The sequence below is a fragment of the Lactuca sativa genome, chromosome 8 (assembly GCF_002870075.4).
Source record: "Lactuca sativa cultivar Salinas chromosome 8, Lsat_Salinas_v11, whole genome shotgun sequence".
NCBI lineage: Eukaryota > Viridiplantae > Streptophyta > Magnoliopsida > Asterales > Asteraceae > Lactuca > Lactuca sativa.
The window spans coordinates 37,370,755-37,391,578 of NC_056630.2; the positions used below are offsets into that span (position 1 = coordinate 37,370,755).

At 33.1% G+C, this 20,824-nt stretch overlaps 1 long non-coding RNA gene across 1 annotated transcript; it reads right to left on the reverse strand.

Annotated features, from left to right (window-relative positions):
- Positions 1-16,364: 16,364 nt before the first annotated feature.
- On the reverse strand, positions 16,365-17,409 carry LOC111876225 (uncharacterized). Its single transcript, XR_006188612.2, has 2 exons — positions 17,203-17,409; positions 16,365-16,604 (listed from the first exon to the last, which is right to left on the reverse strand). It is a non-coding gene; the product is annotated as an uncharacterized LOC111876225 (long non-coding RNA).
- Between the last annotated feature and the right edge of the window lie 3,415 nt (positions 17,410-20,824).

The following is a 20,824-nucleotide window of genomic DNA, read 5'->3' on the forward strand; positions in this document are numbered from 1 at the left end:
GATGTGTATTTATGTTAATATATAAATAGTGTAGGGGTTGTTTCTGTATATTTGTCTATGCAGGTGTGTATATGCGGGTTGTTAGTTTGATCCAGATCTATGGATAGTCTATGGGTTATAAGATGCTATGAGTATTGAAGGTGTAATCTAAGTTCACTTGGAGTACTGCACAAGATATTTTCTACCATATACTCTAGTTTTGCTCCCTTCTTCTCTGTGAGATAGTTTCAGTTCTAGGGTTTCTGTAAAAAACGTTTGTGTGTATTTTTTTGATTTCTTATTTACATCTCAGTGTTAGAGTGTGATTGTAGTGAACCAACTATTTCATAATAAATGAAATGTTGATGTTGGGAAAGTTTCGTGTTCTTATGTTAGTTCTTTGAGTTTATACTTTGTTACATGGTATCAGAGCCATCGTGTGGCATCAATCGATCTTCGTCGATGATCTGTTGAAGATTTCATACAGGTTCGTTCACGTTTTTTTATTAGTCTATTATATTGTTTTTTATTCGTTTTTGAAACCGATCTTGATAGATCGTCTGTTCTTTTGTTTGTTTTTTTTTTGTCTATTTCTTTATAAGAAATTGGTTACTACGAGTTTTTGGTTTGGTCTTGTAGATCTGGTGAAACTCTTTCGATCCTGAAGGGGCTCTTGGTCTTGGTTGAAGCGCTCCGTCATCTAGTCTGCTCATCCAATCCCATTATAGGGTCAAAGTAACTCTGACAGAGAACATATTTTAGTCTGAAATAACTCTGTCAGGGAACAACTCTAAGGGAGGTGAGCGGTCAATTCTGGATTATGAAAAACTGCCTTAGATCACTGTGAGAGTTTCTTGTTCTTTTCTCTTCTATTCTTAGCTTAGTTGTGAGAGATCCTGGTGTCTTGTGTACACTAGTTACATATTTCTTTGTCTTGTTTTTTGACTGGTTGAAGCTGTTGATTCTTGTTGATTGATTTCTTGACTCTATATCTGTTGTCTTGGGCCCCAATAAACGTGGTGACCATCTGGACATCAATATAGTGTTTTATTGGTTTGATTCTTTGATTTTGTTTCTATGGCTGGTTCTAATGATCCTTCAAGGGGAAGTGGAAAGGATGATGCAATTAATTTTGATGATCCTCTCTACATTCATTCATCTGATAATGCTACTACAACCATTGTTACTGTTAAACTAACTGGTAATAAGAATTTTCGTATATGGAGGAGTTTTATGTCTAGGGCTTTTAAGGCCAGAAACAAATTAGAATTTGTTGATGGTACTTTCAAAAAAATTATGTTGAGACTAATAAAGTCTCTAAATGGTAGAGAGCCAATGATGTAGTCTGTTCATGGATCTTATCTTCCATTAGTGACTCTATATATGCTAGTCATGCTTATTCTGATAATGCTCAAGAAATATGGGATAGTTTATTTGAAACATATAATAAGGCAGATAGGTCAGTTCATTTTTAATATAGATCAAAGAATTAATTCTTTAAAACAAAGTAGTATTTCTGTTTCAGATTATTTTAATAAACTAGATGCGTTATGGAAAGAGTTTGATGGTTTAACAAGTCTCACTGAATGTACTTGTGAGGCTGCTGTTAAACTAAATGATCATGCTAAATTGATGAAACTTATGCAGTTCCTTAGTGGTTTAGATGAGTCCTATAATCAGGTAAAAAGTCATATACTACTTATGGATCATCTTCCTAGTGTCAAAATTGCTTTTTCCTTAATATCTCATGAAGAGTCACTTCAAAGAAATGGGTCTTTGTCCAATGACTCTCAACCTAGTTCCAAAAGTCAACCTACAACTTTTAACAGTAAATTTAATAATAGGTTTTCTTCTGGTAATACTGGTAATAAAACTAAAGGTCAGGTTGTTTAATGTAAAAATTGTGGGATAAAAGGACATTCTATTGAAAAATGTTATAAAATAAATGGCTATCCTAAAGATTTTAAGTCAAGGAATGAAGTAGGTCAGCACAATCTAAGTAAAAAATTTAATGCTAATTCATCTGTTGTACCTTCTGGATCATCTAGATCTAGAGAGTCTGAGTTTCATCAACTAACTAAGGATCAGTATGTCAAATTTTTTAATCTGATTGGTGAGAAGCAATGCAATGAGGAAGCATCTGTCAGTGCTAATATGGCAGGTACTTACTTATTCAATGCTTGCAGTTTAACTTTTAATTGTAACAAATGGATTGTAGATTTAGGAGCTAATCAACATATGATAGCTTCTAAGTCTCTTTTATATGATACTGTGGATGTATCTAAACTTAATCTTCATGTTAGTCATCCTAATCGAACTAGTGCTAAAATTGAGAAAATCGGAAATATTAATGTTTCTAGTTCCTTAGCTCTTTTTGATGTTTTTGTTGTTCCTGAGTTTAATGTTAATTTGCTATCAGTTCACAAAGTCTGTAAAGATAGTACGTGTGAGGTTGTAATTAATGAACATAGTTGTAAAATTCAGGATTTACAATCCAAGGAGATGGTGGGGAATGGTAGTGTGGAGGTCTCTATTATGTAGATAGTGTACCTTCAGATAATTCTTTTAGTTTTAATTTTGTTGTATGTTATGTTTCTAAGTTCACATGGCATTGTAGACTTGGTCATCCATCTGATCAAACCTTAAATTCTTTAAAGTCCAAACTTAACTTTGGTGTCGAGTCCTTGCCACCTTGTGAAGTTTGCCATAAGGCTAAACAAACAAGGAATTCATTTCCTTCGAGTTTTCATAAGTCATCGAGCTTAGGTGAATTGATTCACCTGGATGTGTGGGGTCCTTATAAAGTGATCACTTCAGAGGGATTTAGGTTTTTCTTACTATAGTGGATGATTTCACTAGGGCAACTTGGGTTTATTTGTTAAAATCTAAAAGTGAAGTCTTTGCTTGTATTACTGCATTTTTTAGTATTTTACTCAATCAATTTAATGTTCAAATAAAAAAGGTGAGGTCTGATAATGGCACTGAGTTTTTAAATCATAATTTGAAATCTTTTTTCTTTGATAAATGTGTAATTCATCAGACCTCGTGTGTTTACACACCCCAACAAAATGGGGTTGTTGAAAGAAAACATAGACACATTTTGAATGTTGCAAGGTCCTTGATGTTTCAGTCTGGATTGTCTTTAAAGTTTTGGGGTGATGCTGTGTTAACTTCAGTGTTTTTGATTAATAGAATACCCACTTCAGTTTTAAATGGAGCCTCTCCATATGAACTTGTGTATAAAACTGTTCCTAATTTTGATAAGCTTTGAGTCTTTGGTTATCTTTGTTTTGCAACAAAACTAAACAATTTAGATAAGTTTTCTGAACGTGCAGAGAAATGTGTTTTACTTGGATATTCATTTGAGCAAAAGGGCTACAAAGTTTTGAGTCTTGACACAAATCTTGTTTTTTTTCCAGGGATGTGAAATTTTATGAGTCAGTATTTCCTTTCAAGCTTAAATCATCTTTTGAAGATAAATCTGGTTTGTTTGATAACCCAAGTGACCCATTTTCCTACGATGAGCCATTAGTATCTAGTTCTCTACAAGAAAACATTAATGTAGGTGATTCAGGAATAACCCCATGATCTGATGGTGCTGGAGCAGTCCACAATCTGGTTGAGTCTTCATCCAGTGAGGACAACAACCAGAGTGACGAGGCACATGTGCCTCAGGTTGAGGTGGATGTTCATGGCTCATCTACTATGGATGAGGATAGTAGTGTAGAACCTAATAATCCTTCCGGTGATCATGTGTTAGGAGTCACTCGTTCTTGTAGAAATGTACGTTTACCAGCTAGATTTAATGATTTTGTTGTAGAAAGTTCACATAAATATGGTCTTGAAAAGTGTGTGAATTATTCATGGTTAGCTAATGAAAGTAGGTGTTTTGTGTCTAATCTTAACAAAACCTCTGAACCTAAATCTTATTCTGAAGCTTCAACTGATTCTAATTGGATCAAAGCTATGAATGAAGAAATGAAAGCATTATACAGAAATCATACTTGGGATATAGTTGATCTACCTCAAGGTACAAAGCCTATTGGTTGTCGTTGGATTTATAAAATTAAATATAAATTAAATGGTGAGGTTGAGAGATATAAAACTAGACTTGTTGCTAAAGGGTATAATCAAAGAGAAGGCATAGATTATGAGGAGACTTTTTCTCCTGTTACTAAAATTGTTACAGTTAGAATTGTTATATGTGTTGCTATTAATAATTCTAGGCCCCTTTATCATCTTGATGTGAATAATGCTTTTTTGTATGGTGATTTAATTGAGGATGTGTATATGGTTTTACCTGAAGGTTATCATACTAAAAATGACAATAGAGTACGTAAACTGGTAAAATCTTTATATCGTTTAAAATAGGCTCCTCATAAATGGAATGAAAAGTTATATGCATCTTTGTCTAAATTTGGTTTTGTTCAAAGTATAAGTGATTATTCTTTGTTTGTGAGGTTCAAAAATGACACTATTGTAGTTTTGTTGGTATATGTAGATGATATTATCTTAACTAGAAATTGCAGTATAGAGATTGAAAATGTTAAACTGTTCCTTAAGTCTCAAATTAAAATAAAAGATTTAGGGTTGTTAAAATATTTTTTGGGAATTGAAGTATTACCTACAAGTGATGGTGAGTGTTTAAATCAGAGAAAATATTGTTTGGAATTACTGCATGAATTTGGAATGTTGGGGTGTAAACCAGTTAAAACACCCTTGGAGGTTAATTTTGTTTTTAGTAGGGAAAATGATGATAATTTAGAATATGTGAATAATATAACAAAATTTCAAAAGCTTATTGGTAAACTGATTTATCTCACTGTAACTAGGCGTGACATAAGTTATGCAGTTCAGGTTTTAAGTCAGTTTGTGCATAAACCTAAAAATTCTCATCTAAATGTTGCTTTTAGAGTATTAAGATACTTACAAGATTGTCCTGGAAAAGGTATTGTTTTATCAAAATCAAGTTCTTTTGATATTATTAGTTATGTGGATGTTGATTGGGCTAAGTGTTTGTCTACAAGAAGGTCTGTTTCAGGTTATCTTGTATATTTAGGTAATTCACTTGTGTCTTGGAAAAGTAAGAAACAGAGCACTGTATCCAGATCTTCAACTGAGTCTGAATATCGTGCTTTGGCTTCTGTTACATGTGAAGTTTTATGAATTTTAAAAATAATGAATGATCTTGGTTATAAGAAACTTACTCCTATAAAGTTGTTTTGTGATAATAAGTCTACTATAAATTTAGCCTTAAATCCTATTTTCCATGAGAAAACAAAGCATTTTGAGATTGATGTTCATTTCATTAGAGAAAAAATAGAAAATGGAATTCTGAAAATTGTTAAAATTGATTCATCTAGTCAAAATGCAGATAGATTAACTAAGTCTTTAACTTCTTTTCAACATGATTTTTTTATCAAAAATACTTGGTCTTAAAAATATGTTTGCAGGTAAGAAAAATAATATTGTGACAAATGATAAGTCTGAGAGGGATTGTTGAAAGTATTTCAACTTTTAACAAACTTATCATTTGAATATGATGTGTACATTGTGTTAATATATAAATAGTGTAGGGCTGTTTCTGTATATTTGTCTATGCAGGTGTGTGTATACGCGGGTTGTTAGTTTGATCCAGATCCATGGATAATCTGTGAGTTATAAGATGCTCTGAGTATTTAAGGTGTAATCTAAGTTCATTTGGAGTATTGCACAAGATATTTTCTACCATATACTCTAGTTTTGCTCCCTTCTTCTCTGTGAGATAGTTTCAGTTCTACGATTTCTGTAAAACATGTTTGTGTGTATTTTTTGATTTCTTGTTTACGTCTGAGTGTTAGAGTGTGATTGTAGTGAGGTTTATTTTGTATTTTTTATGATGAAAACCAACTGTTTCATAATAAATGAAATGTTGATGTTGGGAAAGTTTTGTGTTCTTGTGTTAGTTCTTTGAGTTTATACTTTGTTACAGATATGTTGGCATCTGCATACATCCACAACTCTAATGAACGTATGCAGAATCTCAAAGATTCTCTCCTTTAGTTACAAAAAGGTTCGTCATTTGTTTCTTACTATGGACGAAAATTTCACTCTCTTTGTGATGAACTTGCTGCAATCGGTCAACCAGTGGAAGTAACGGATAAAATACATTGGTTTTTATGTGGTGTTGGCCTCTCCTTAGAAACCTTTACTACTGCACGTCGGGTTGTGTCACACCCCCAAACCAGAATGGCGGAAACATTCGGGGGTGGATGACTTCACGTAGTATCATAACAATTGAATATTGTAAAGAAAATAACACAACCATCATATATATAATAAAAACGTACATTGTTGCGTTATACATATTTCCAAAAAATATTACAATATGATGATATAAAATGTTTAATAATAAACGCCTTTAGTGTCCCTTCTTCAAAAGCTGGTAATTACCTGTATTACCGATTCCCTGAGAAATACAAGTGGTTTCGAAAAAGTGTCAACAATAAAGTTGGTGAGTTCATAAGTGTTTTGTATTGAAAAGTATGTCTTTTTGGTAGAAAATCGATGAACGTGGTTTTTCGGGAAATCCAATATTTTCTGTATATAGTTTGAAAAGTTCCCAAAGTTGGAGTGCGTTAGTATTTTTCGTACTTGAATGATAAAGATAAACTCTATGCTCAAAATAATGTAATTACTGAATGCATATATGAGTCTCGTATATCCATCTTGTTTTTATACTTTCGTGTGACTTTTATAACCATACTATTGACACAGACTGTCTGTAACAACATTCTTCAAGTGTTGTAGTGTTATGACAATTGTCACCCCAGACCTGCTGGTCTAACTGTAGCTAATAGTTTAGGTGCGGGGTTGTCAATCCCGTATAGATCTATACACAAGTATCACACTCTCCCTCCAAGAGATTATGGTTTATAATACAAGACTTGAAATGCATACATAAGAGTACGTTGAAGTTTGAATATCTCACATCACTTAGTATAAATAGATTTACGATAAGAAAGACTTTATTTCATTTGTGTTGAAAGTATTTAGTTTTTCAAGATGTATACGTAAGAATGTATGGATAACTTGCTAACTATACCCATTATAGTTTTTCAGAAGTATGTTCCAATTGGTGAAAATAACTTGATGATATACTAAACTTTATACGTAAAGTAAGATGTTCGTATCGATAAATAATAAGATAGATGTTGCATCTATGTTTATAAAACGATACGTTTACTAGTATGGTACTTGTATTTCCCCCCCTAAAACATGAAAAGACTTGAAAAGTAGGGGTATGAACTCACTTGTCCGGTTTGAAGAGAGTGGGACTAGAGTCGAGTAGAACTTCAACCGCGGAAAGCTGCGTCTTCAAGCTTCTCGGGGATCTCGGTAGCGTAGAACCTTCGTCGGGGCTCGGGTGCGGAAATCAAGGGTGTCGGGACGGCTTCTGGTGCTTGCAAGTGTGTGAGAGTGAGTGTGAGTTTGAGAATGTGTGCCAAAAATCCGGAGCTTATGCCTTCTATTTATAGGGCTGGAAGGGCGAGTACACTGGGCGTAACTTTGCGTCATGACTTACGACTCGAGTCTAGCTAGGCGTAGAGCTGCAGCCGATGGGACTCGACCCTGCACCTGAGTACGCTGGGCGTACTCCTACATTACGCTGGGCGTAATCATGGATTCCATCTTCTAAATTCCGTAACTTTCGCGTACGGGCTCCGTTTTCGCGTTCTTTATATCCACGTGTAGGTGAGATTATGCTCTACAACTTTCATTTAGACTCCGTCGGCTAGTTTTGACTTTATTTTTAATGCTATGTTTTTAATAGGCCGGGACTGCTAAAGTCCGTTAAAAATTCATAGTTTCTTTATCCGACGTCGGTTTTCGTTTGTCTTTTTATCAACTTACTCCTATTGTGGAGACCTTCAACTTTCGTTTAGGTTGCGTTAGCTAAATATCGCTCGATCTTCAATTCGAGTTTTTAGCCCTCTACTACTGTTACGAAACTTAAAAAATTCGTAACTTCTTCATACGAGGTCCAATTTGGGCGATCTTTTTATGTACGTTTACAATTTAACGAACTCTAAAACTTTTGTTTAGATACTTAAGGCTAAAATGCATTTTATTGTAATTTCACTTTTTACGTTAAATAGTGTTTTACCGGGTGTGTCGTAAATATTTGAGTGGTTATAGTTTCTTCAATATAACCCGGTTTCGAATGTTCTTTATGTTTTTGGAAACCTTGGCACGATATCTAACATTTGATGCATCCCAATTTAGATATTTGAACACTATATTTTTTAGGTTAATTTCGTTGATTCCAAATAGTTTTTGACTTTTGAGTGTTAGTTTGCTTTTGGAAAAATATAGGGTTGTCACAGGTTGTTAAGCCCAGACCTTCCTTTCATGACCTCAGTTCTCAAGCATAGGGTCACGAATTGTTCCTTCGATTTGTTCAAGGCATAGTTGTCCCTCTGGTAGTGTTCAATGCACAAGCGTCCCGCTCCTCTACTTCTTCAAATCGTAGAGCTTCTACTCTTAGAAGAGGAGGCGGTCGTTTCGGTGGTTGTGGTAGGCAACGTAGATCACCACACTGCCAATTTTGTAGAAAGGATGGATACTATGCAACATAATTTTGTAGGGGAGGTAGATCTTTCTACCTTTGCTCATAGTGAGCCATCAATTGATCCAAACCTAGCTCAAGCCTTCCATGAAAAATGCAACACCCAAGAGCCTTCTTCTAATTGCTACGTGGACTCTAGAGCCTCCACACACATGACTCCATCAAGTACAACTCTCATAACTTCCACTCCTTACACTCTGTACATGATCACATGGCTTTTGGAAATGGTAATATTCTCAATATTTCTCGCATTGGTAGTACTTCCCTTACCAAAGATATTAATTTAGCAGATGTGCTTGTAGTTCCTACTTTAACCAAAAATCTTCTATATGTAAGCAAGCTCACATTTGATTCTCCTGTTGATGTCTTATTTTCTAACAAAAAAATTTCCATTCAGAAACGAGCAACCACTACAAGAAAAAAGGCCTTTTACGACGCTCATTGCGCGTCGTAAATGGCTCAGACGACGCGCAAATGCGTGTCAAGGAAGGCCATGTCATAAAGATAGACGACGCGCATTTACGACGCGCATTTACGACACGCATTTACGACGCGCGGTTACGACACGCAATGCGTATCAAGGAAGGCCCTGTCATAAAGGAAGACGACACGCATTCGCGTGTCGTAACCTTACGACGTGCGTGTTAATGACACGCAATGCGTATCAAGAAAGCCCCTGTCAAGAAAGGCCATGTCATAAATGAAGATGACACACATTTTTGCGTATCGTAATTTTAAATTAAAAAAAAATTATTTATGGATTTACTTATTTTCATATTAAATTTGCATTTTATGTCACATAATGGAAAATAAAATACCATATACAAAAAATACAATCTATTACATAAAATTTAATGTCATACAAATAATCGTTCCATGGAAAGATAAAACAAATCAATAGAAGTTGTAACAAAAATTTACAAACTAATTAGATACAAGAAATATAAAAAATATACCATCAAATGCTTTTCAAAGTCTAATCTCCATGTCAGCTCTTCAACTCACTTCTCCAGTTTCTCCTTAGCTTCTCTAAGGGCTCTAGCATCTCTTCAACTCACTTCTCCAGTATGTCCTTTACCTGACAAGCCATTTGTTCAAGGAAGCATGCCATTTTTTCCAAAAGCTTTCCAAGTTATAATCGTGTTAAATGTAATTAATTTACTATAATGTATTAAAAAAAAATGGGGATTTACATTTACTTACCAGTTCCCAAAATCGGAAGTAACACCATATGAGGAAAAATTTGAGCCACATGAAGTTTAGGACCTGTATGTGGTAAATAATGCAGGCAACATAAGAGAGTGAATGTATGTATTAATAAGTGAGAAGGTTGTGAAAATAAGTCTCACTCCATATCCAATAATGAAGAGAGACATAAGGATTATGATCTGAGGAATAGTAGTCATACCGAAAGCTTATCATGCGCAAAACAACTGCCAGAAAGGAATAAAAGGAAATTGTGTGTGAAAAGAAAAAAGTAGCTCAAATAAGGTCATAGGACTATAAAAAGGAAATGGAAGTGTTATGCTATTTTTGTGGCATTTTTGGTAAAAATAAAGAAATCCAAATGTTCTTTGTTATGGAAGTAGCAATAAGCACAAGCATGTGGAATTTCTAAAAGTGTATAGAGCTAGAAAGAGGCAGATAGAGAGAGAGGTAATACCAAAGTTAAAGCAGATATGCCATCTAAAGGTACCCCTGAATTTGTCCAAGTAAGCCCAATGGTCTCTACAAGTGCATTCCCAAAATAAATACAAATCCATATATGATAACACAACACAGAGTGATTAAAAGCTTTTAAAATGCATATGGTATATGGTGAAGGCTGAACCTTGTTTAAATCTAGCCAACATAAAACATACCTCCTGAAACAGTAACTGTGGTGTCCTCCAACTTCTATAAGATTAAATGCAAGTATTGAATCTGGTTTAAATCCAGCCAACATAAAGTTTTATGAAATTAAAGTAAATAAAAAAACAAAGCTTTCTACATAGCTTGGAAAAAGTATTAAAATGTTGCATAACAACTCAAACATCACCTGTAGTGCAGTTCAGGTCTCGGGTTAGATGGCAAATAAGACAATCCAGCCAACATTCGGAACCAATAATGCTCCGTTATATCACTAGTTGCATTTGCATTATCATCAATCGGTTTCAAGCTGCCACTTGGCACCAGACCCTGAACAATAATTTTAGTTAGTGGATGATTAAATTAATTCAAAACAAACAAACCTCTGCAAGCTCTGCAATCCACGATTAGTCTTTGGATTATTTCACTCCATCTATTTTGCATCAAAACAACAAACAGTTTCAAGATGTCATTCTGGAATATGAAATTAGCAAGCTCTGCACGTTCCAAATACTTCATCCAAAGTTGTCCTAGAGAATCTATAGCATACATTGCTATCTTCTTATCATGATGACTTCCAGCAGCAATAAAATGATTAGCCAAAACATAACAGGTGGGACAAAAAATAATCAAACATAAGCGAAATTACTTTCAATAATCAAACAAACATAAGGGAAATTACACATGACACAATAGAACTTCACAAGCTTTCTAGGGCTATCTTTGATGATAAAAGTGAGAGGGCATTCTAGTCTTTTGCCAGACTAGAGATAAAAAGTTGCAAAAAAAGGAAAAATATGTTCAAGAAGAATGACCTGTGCTGCACCAAAAGGAAACATGTTATGAACATTCCAGGCATTGCTTGAGGAGCATCTGTCACTTGTCCCGCATTAAAACATACAAACAAAAAAAGTAAAACATTCAGTAAATAAGTAGATAAGACAATGGTGTTGCATCTTGATTTTCAAAGCTTATTTACATATGATGATATGCATCAATTTTATATGGACAAAAAAAGATGAGAATGAGATGATATGATAGACCTAGTCCTTACCAAATAACAAGCTGTCTAAAGGCGAAGAACAAGATCCAGCTGATTCCAAAGTAGGACATCAACATTGCCTTCTTACCCAATTCATACACAAACACAAACAAAACCACACAAAACAGCCAACAACACAACAAGTGTCCCCAGTTTTCGGTATAAAATAAACAAATTAATAATCAATAACCCATCTAACAAGACACCATAATTTATTTACCAGAAATATCTAAAATACAAGGAAACTTGCTGTTGCCCAGACGAATAATAAATAATGAATAAATTTGGTTATCTTTTTTAGGTTTTGGAATAGAATGATGAGTCTCAGGGGCATTACCTTGAATAACACATGCAGAAACAAAAACATCATCTTTTCTTTGTAATTGTTGTTTTGGGATTGGTGGAGTTAGAAGTTTATTAGTGTTTAAGGAATCAAAATTTGGTGGGGCAGAGCTAGTTCGAGTAGGTATCTACAAATACCAAAAGAACAAAATTACAAAAATACCCTTGTTGGCTTGTCCTATTTACAAAATCCATATAACAATAAACATTTACCTTCATTACATTCATGATACCATGACTAACTGATCCAAATTAAAGTGGAAATGCTCAATAGAAGCATCTACAGGACCTGAACTCAGAAAAAAAAAAAAGAGCATCAATAGATAAGAAAATTACAAAAATACCTTTGTTATAGTTACTACAATCACTTTGATTATAACTTTTGTTGGCGTTGAAGGACAAGTAAAACAGAATTGGGAACAGCTGCTGTGTTACCCTGTGGAGGAGCCTTTAGGAGGCTGAGGGTGTTCTTCTGAATTGGTGTTTCAGATGACTGCAAATATAAATAACTTTGTCACATTGGGAACTTTAACCAATTTAAAAGCTAGGCAAAAGTGAGACACTTTACATGAAACCATCTCATTTATCTGGTTGAGATATAAAAGTTCGTGGTTTTCATTTTTTGGGTTCTCATAAGTTCATGAAAGTCAAAAATGGCTACTAATTTATAGTATTATGAACACCTTATAAGTAGCCATAGTGTTCTGGTTAATTATGTGAAATTCATATCACATATAACAATCTAAAAACAAATCATTGCAACCCGTAGTCTAGAAACAAGAAGTAAAGTTGGACATTTAAGTGATGTGATTTTTTTAAGATGACGAATCAATACAAAATTACAAATGTTGCATATGATTCCACTAAGCAATTCTCGATTACAACGATTGATACGAGTCCACTAAGCAAGAGTCAAGGAATGTATATTTGTATTAATATATTAGTGATACTAATTAAAAAAGAGAAACATAAATTATGTACATATATTCTTTAAGACTTTTTATACATTTATGATAAAAAAAATGTATGCATATATATATTTGCTTTAAACCTTTGATAGATACTTCATATATTTCAAATCCCATTTATAAACAAAAAAAATATTTTTTTAATCGATGTTACTAAATAAGCATAAATCGTTCTTTATCTTTTATAAATTTATGTATTTAACTGTCTCTATTTCTAAATTAGAAAAAGAAGATAAAAATGCGCTCTGGACAGAAATATACATGCATAATATCAACTTTAAGAATCTTTTACCTAATTAAGTGTACGTTTATATTCTATTTATGTCCACTAATGTCATAAATGAACAAAGTTGATAATAGTAGTGATTTGCGAAACGTCAACAATCAAATATTACATGAAATCAGACTAAAAACAATCGCTGATAAAACAGAGGAGGATAATCGAACACATTCACCAAAATGGCTCGAACTAAGATGATAATCAAAAGCATTACAACAAGGAGCAATTGAAACTCTAAAATCTACTGATCTATAGTTTCCAGATCTTATGGACATAAAAAACAGAGCTTAAATCACACAAAAGATTAACTATTAACTATTAAGCATATACTTATATAATAACAGTTTGATTTAATCAGATTAAAGTAATGAAAACACACCTGATGTGAAACGAGCTGAATCGATGTTAGAAGTGTGATCAATAAGATTATATTGTAATCCGTCAAATGAAGTTTTTCAGGTTTTCTTCGTATGCAAGGTTTAGTGTTGGTTAATGGTATTATGGTATAAATTGAAACGTGAAGTGCAAGGACAATAAATTTTGTGGGATTATTAAGAAATTTGTTAGCCTTGACACTGTAGAGTAGCTTTGAGATTCATCCCATATTGTGTTAAATACCATAATTTCCCTGGACCTTCATGCCAACAAGTATATTCAATGCTTGCTTCCACCTGTTCAAATATGAATAAATCTTGAAGCAAATGAATAATTTGAACTCCTTATAAGATAAAAACATGTGCAAAAAGAACAGATACATTTAGATTGATACTAATTTCATGGAGTACCTCATTATGGAGGAATTTGGTGAAGAACCTCTTAGCTTCAATATTGTCACCATAGTTTTAACAGTTTCACCACTTTTTTTTTTCTCTCTTTGGCATTTCTACAAACACTTTATGTGCACATTTCTTAAGCATGTTCTGAACTTCTACAACCCAATTATCAACATCATTCCAGTCAATTCCTTTCTTAGCAACCTCTCTGATTCCATCTAAAGAGACCATTTTATGAAAAGAAATATGATAAAGAAATGGGGAATGGTAAAGAAAGAATTCGCTGCTTCTCCCTTCTCTTTTTGTCAAATCGATCCCGCACCAGAGGTGCTTCCCCTTTCTCGATTGATTTCAATCATCGACCACCATGGCTGCTTGCGTTCCCATCTTCCTTTCTCGATAGATGAACCACGACCACCGGACCAAAACTCCCGCTACCTTCGTCATTCTAATTCCCCTTTTTCTTTTTATCTGTGGGGAATAAGAAACAAACGAGAATTAATATTTGGATTCTAATATTGAGACTTGAGAGTATAATACTTAATTAGGGCTTTTTCTGAAAATTTCAACATCGAGTGGGGAATAAGAAAACTATTGGCGAGTATTCTCAATAACAGCAGAGAGATGAAGAAGGTGAAATTACAGCAACGATGAAGTAGATGAATGGAAATCAGAAGCCCTTTTTCTTGATTGAGATGATGAAGTCGAGAGATGGAGATGAAATCGTAACCTTCGATCTTTGATTGAGAAGTTGCAAAACAGTGTGAGGAGAATGAAAGATGCGTGAAAATGCTTAGGGCAGGGAGGGTAGCGGGCTTTTCTAATTTTTTGGCTTTTCTTTTCCCGCTTGTAACTAAGGAACGCGCGTTCATTAAAATTATAAAGCGACACATATAGAGGGCGCGCATTTAAGGTACAGCGCCCTCCGTGTTTTTAATTTTTTTTTCTTTTGACACTAATTTAAAGGCACGCAATAATGCGTGACCTAAATCCTTAAATTTTCTGAAGAGATGACACTTTTTTAACGTCACTCTCCATTGCGTAACATAAATCAATGAGTGTCATGGTTTGCGCGTTGTAAAAGGTTATTTTTCTTGTAGTGAACCAAGGAAGTGCTAGCAAAGGGCAAATTTGAACATATACTATATATGCTTGAGCCGGGTCATGAAGCTTTAGTGTATAAACTAAATTCTAGCAGTTTGTGTGCATCTTATGAGCTATGGCATAATCGTTTAAGACATGTGTCTTTTTATACTACTTCATTGTTGCAAAATTTTGGTTATTTTTTGTTACATCGCTTTTTCCTAAACCTATTATTTGTTCCTCATGTGAGCTTTCCAAAAGTCATAAACTACCTTTTCCGGTTAATGAAAAATGATATTTGCATGCTTTGGATATGATACATTGTGATTTGTGGGGACCTGCCCCTATAGCCTCTACTGATGGTTATATATAGTATGCAATATTTGATGATGATTTCTCTAGATTCACTTGGTTTTACCCCTTGAAACACAAGTCAGATTTATTTGCAGTTTTACAATCATTTGTGGTTATGGTTCAAAACCAGTTTGCATGTAATCTTAAAGTATTCTAAAGCCATGGTGGCACAAAATTTCTTAAGAATCAAGTATAAAATTAATTTGCTACAAATGGTACTCATCGCCGCATTTCATGTCCTTATATGCCTCAACAAAAATGGGCGTGTAGAAGGTAAAGATCAATATATTACCGAAACAGGTTTGGCTATAATGGTTAATTTAAATGCTCCTGCATCTTTCTGGGTTAATGCATTTAGCTCCAATGTTTACATCATCAACAGGTTGCACACTCTTGTTCTTAAAGACAAATCTCATTTTGAACTGCTCTTCAACACTCAACCAAAATTTCATATTTTTTAAACATTTGGCTGTTGAGTTTTTCCTTAATTAAGGAACTAATCGAATCACAAATTAGCTCCACGAAGTGTAATATATATATATATATATATATATATATATATATATATATAGGGCCGGTCCATTGGTTTTCTATGCCCCGGGCGAGATGAAAATCGTAATGCCCCATGCTTGTACCATACAATACACCAAATACATACATAGCAAACATGTATAAAACAGAAGTTCAATATATATTTGTATTCAAATATTTGTAAAAATACAACCAAAAACAATATGTACATGCAATCGTTAAAATAGACAACAAAAAAGCAACTAAAACTAAAAAACTCGTAGTAAAGGTCAATCAAAATTTGTTTAGTAAAAGACAATGAACTTTATGGGGCTAACATCTAAAGACATGTACTTTGCACCAAATGTGCAACAACAACAGAATTTTGAAGCTACTTCAACACTTACGAGAACATAAACAAAGGCTATAAAAACATCCAAATCATACCAACTTGGGCAAAAAAATAAACCCCATATCATATTTGAGAGATATCACGACCATTTAGAATCTACCATGAGCATATCAAACAACCCCTAACTATTCCTCTTAAAAAGCAAATAATAATCAAAATAATAAATAATAAAAATAAAACAGCTTTTAGGAGAACATTTTTTTTAAAGTACAAAGCTAAATTAAATAACAAAAAAACCAATTGTGGCTGGAAAATAATATGGGTAAAATTAAAGTAATAACTACTACAAGTTACATCACCAAAATTATTAAATTAATAATGAAAATAGCAACATTCAGCTTTTGAAAATAAGCTAGCCACATCAATGTACTTTCGAGATTGATCCAGCCATACCATTGCACTTTCCTGTATTACCAAACAATAACAATGTACTTTTAATTACTAGCTAGCAATAGCATTGCACTTTCCTGAAGCAAACCACAAAAATCATATACAAAGCTAAAAATTTCGAGCCAAAGAGAGGAGGAATAATAGCTAAAACAGAGGGGAAATCAGATACCAAAATCCAATATGTCTTTAAAAGACTTTGAATTTTTTTTTGTAATAAAAAAGAGAAGAAATAAAGCAGATTTTTGAAACAAACCTAAATAAGTAGATTTCAAACTCAAAGAGAGAAGAAATCGAGTCTAATAAAACATGAACAACCACAAACAACAAGAAACAATCTGATATCCGAAACAAATAACAAAAACCCTAAACATAAATCACATCAGAAATTAGAATGAGAAGTCAGAATAAGAGAAATTCAACCCACCCAAATTAGAATCGTTGTATCATAATCACAATATCTCGGACCTAGAAGGCTTGAACCGAGATCTTTTAACCAGATTAGAAATATCAGAAATCACAAACTAGAACTTGAAAACTATAGAAATTGGAGTATTTAGAAACCAAAAATCAGAGAAATTGACTGAAAGCGAAAATTACAGATGCCACATCTTACTTTTATTTATCAGAGACGCAACTTCTAGGCATCCAATCGACAACATGTTTCCAAGTGTCGGAAGACGTTTCAATTTTCTATGGGAAATTGAAGACGATTAGTGGTTTTTTTTTTTGCTAAGTTTTCATTGCCCTGCTCCTCCTCATGTATTATTCTATCAGATAACAAAGACATGGGCTAATTTTTTTGGGCCATATATACGTAACGAGGCTTATTTTATGCCCCTAAAAATGTGCTGCCCTGGGCCACAGCCCAAGTCGCCCAAGTATTGGGCCGACAATTATATATATATATATATATATATATATATATATATATATATATATATATATATATATATATATATATTTCTTGGGTAAAGTACGCAATACAAGGGGTATGGTTGTCTTGATCTGTCTACATATAGAATTTATATCACTCACCATGAAAAGTTTGATGAAGCTACATTTCCTTTTACTAGGAATACCCTACCTGATAATAGTGCAATTCTACTTATTTCTAGCTTTGACGAAGCTTGTACAACACTTCCGAAGCTTGCACAACACTTCCGACCCAATCAAAATCCAATGTTACACCTCCTCATGATGTATGCGTACCTCCTACACAACCTTTGGCACTATGCCTGTTATGTCCGGATACATCTTTTTCTACTAGTACTGCTTCATCGGATGTTGTAGATGTTCCAGGGCCTACTACACATCATCGCCTCCACCCCAACAGCCTGCCGCCACCTTTACTCACTCGATGAATAAATGGTCAAAATCAGGAATCTACAAGGCTCGATTGTTTCCTAACTTTACTGCCCTCACAACAAGGATTGGGAGTATTAGGGACGTCGCTTTTTGCGACGACAAGAGCAATAGCGGCGACACAAGAGTAGACGCGCTTGGTGTCGCCGCTAAAACATCACAGTCGTCGCTAATAGGTGCATCACTAAAGATAATCACTGGAGATCCGTCGGAGTCATGCTACTTTCAATCCCGACCCTTGGTTCGGAAAATAATCCAACGGATAGGTTTGTTCCTGTGATAATAAATAGAGACGACGCTTTTAGCGGCGACATGTCGCCGCTAAAGGTGTCGATCCGTTGACTGTGAAATTGATGGAAATTGTGAAATTAATTATTTTGATTTGTTTCACTTGTTTGAATGTATGTTTAACTTGTTTGAATGCATATGTACAATTAATTGAAACTGTTAACTTTGTTTGAATGTATATGTAAAATTCATTGAAACTATTAACTATGAAATTACGGAAACTATTGTATGCAAGAACATGGTAGTTTGATTAGTTTGATATGTTTCATTTGTTGATCATGTAAGAATTGATGAATTTGTATGTAAATTGATATGTTTCACTTGTTGATCATGTATGAATTGATGAATTTATATGTAAATTGATATGTTTCACTTGTTGATCATGTATGAGTTAATGAATTTATATGTGAAATTGATGTGTGTATATATATATATATATATATATATATATATATATATATATATATATATATATATATATATATATATATATATGAAACTATTGTATGTTTATCATGAATTTATATGTAAAATTTAAGAATGTTTATATGATTATTAGAAATATATTTTATTCTATATTAAAAAAATAAAACAAAAACATCATAATAGATAATTTTTTTTTCTCTATAAGCTAATAAAGAAATATCGGTCAAAAAAGTTTTTAAAAGAAAAAGAAGAAGAATAATAATAAATCATAATAAACTAATTAAATAAATAACAAATATATAAAATCGTTTAAAGTATAATTTTATAATAAAAAAAAATAAAAATTAAAACGCTAAATCTACTAAGTTATAATTACTCAAAATAGAAAAATAAAAACAAAAATAAATTTATAAATCAAAATTGGTCAAAAAGGTTTTTAAAAGAAAAAGAAGAAGGATAATAATAATAACCATAATAAACTAATTAAATAATAACAAATATATAATATCGTTTAAAGTACAATGTTATAATAATAAAAAATTAAAAATTAAAACGCTAAATCTACTAAGTTATAATTACTCAAAATAGAAAAATAAAAACAAAAATAAGTTGATAAATCAAAATTGGGCAAAAAGGTTTTCAAAAGAAAAAGAAGAAGAATAATAATAAACCATAATAAACTAATTAAATAAATAACATATATATAATATCGTTTAAAGTACAATGTTATAATAAAAAAAGTTAAAAATTAAAACGCTAAATCTACTAAGTTATAATTACTTAAAATAGAAAAATAAAAACAAAAATAAGTTGATAAATCAAAATATGAAAAAAAAAAGATGATAGAAATAACAAATATATATACTATCGTTTAAAGTATCATGCTATAAGAAAAAAATAAATTTTTTAGTTTAAGCCTCTTATTTTTAAATCATCAAAAGCCTAGAAATACCAATCCGAAATTGATTTAGAAATTAATTTTGGGTTGTCCCCATTTTGGGACTGCTTTTTGAATACCTTATCTCATTTAGGATGTATATGTGTATTACAAGATTGATTGTTTAAGAAATATTCGGTTGCTATTTTCTCTTTGCTCCTCGGTATATTATTTTATATATACTTAGGAGCTAAGGGGAAATGCTGCCGAATTTTTCTTAAACGGTTAATCATGTAATACACATTTACATATGAGGTAAGGTGTTCAAAAAGTGGGTTTAGAAGCCTACCCTTGTGAATACTCTCATGTCGTTTGGTTTTCTATTCCATTTGATTGAGCGGTTACTCTATCCATATAAATATTCAATCCAAATTCTACTTCTTGTAGAGTAAACACTAAAACCTAACTTATGTTTCAGTTGCAACATGTCTATTGATAAAACATGGACTACTATTGAAAACCGTAACTCTACCTTGTACCAACAAGGACTCGAATATTTTCTTGAGAGGTCCAAACCACATGTCGATAACAAAGGTCAAATTAGATTTCCGTGTAACAAATGTAATGACAATAAATTTATACTGCTAGCCATAATGAAATTCCACATTATATTATATGGAAGTATCACGGCGAAAATACAACTCACGTGGTTGTCGAAGATATATCGCGTAGTAACGAGATGGCCGATGTTATCGATGATGTTATGGGGGTGTGATTGAAAATGATACGAACCGCAACGAAGGGAACCCAGATACAGACGGTAGCAATGTTGATGATGGATTTCAAAAGTTGTTAGAGGAAGTCCAATTCAAATTATATCCTGGATGTTCGTTTTCATCCCTGGAATTTTTAGCAAAGTTGATGCATATCAAGGTGATCAACAAATGGACTGATAGTTCATTCGATCAGCTTCTTGAGTTGTTGAAAATTGCATTTCCTGAAGGAAACAGGGTCCCCCCGTTACATTACGAAGCAAAAAAGAAACTTAAAAAGATCGGCTTAGGTTATGAGTCAATACACGTATGTAAAAATGACTGCTTTCTTTTCTGGAAAGAACACGAGTTGTTGCAAAAATGTCCGGTTTGTAATGAGAGTCAGTGGGTTGATGAAAATACAAAGGGTAAGAAGGTGGCTCATAAGGTTTTACGATACTTTCCCGTGACCCCCAGACTACAACGTTTGTACTGTTCAAGACACACAACTAAAGATATGATTTGACATA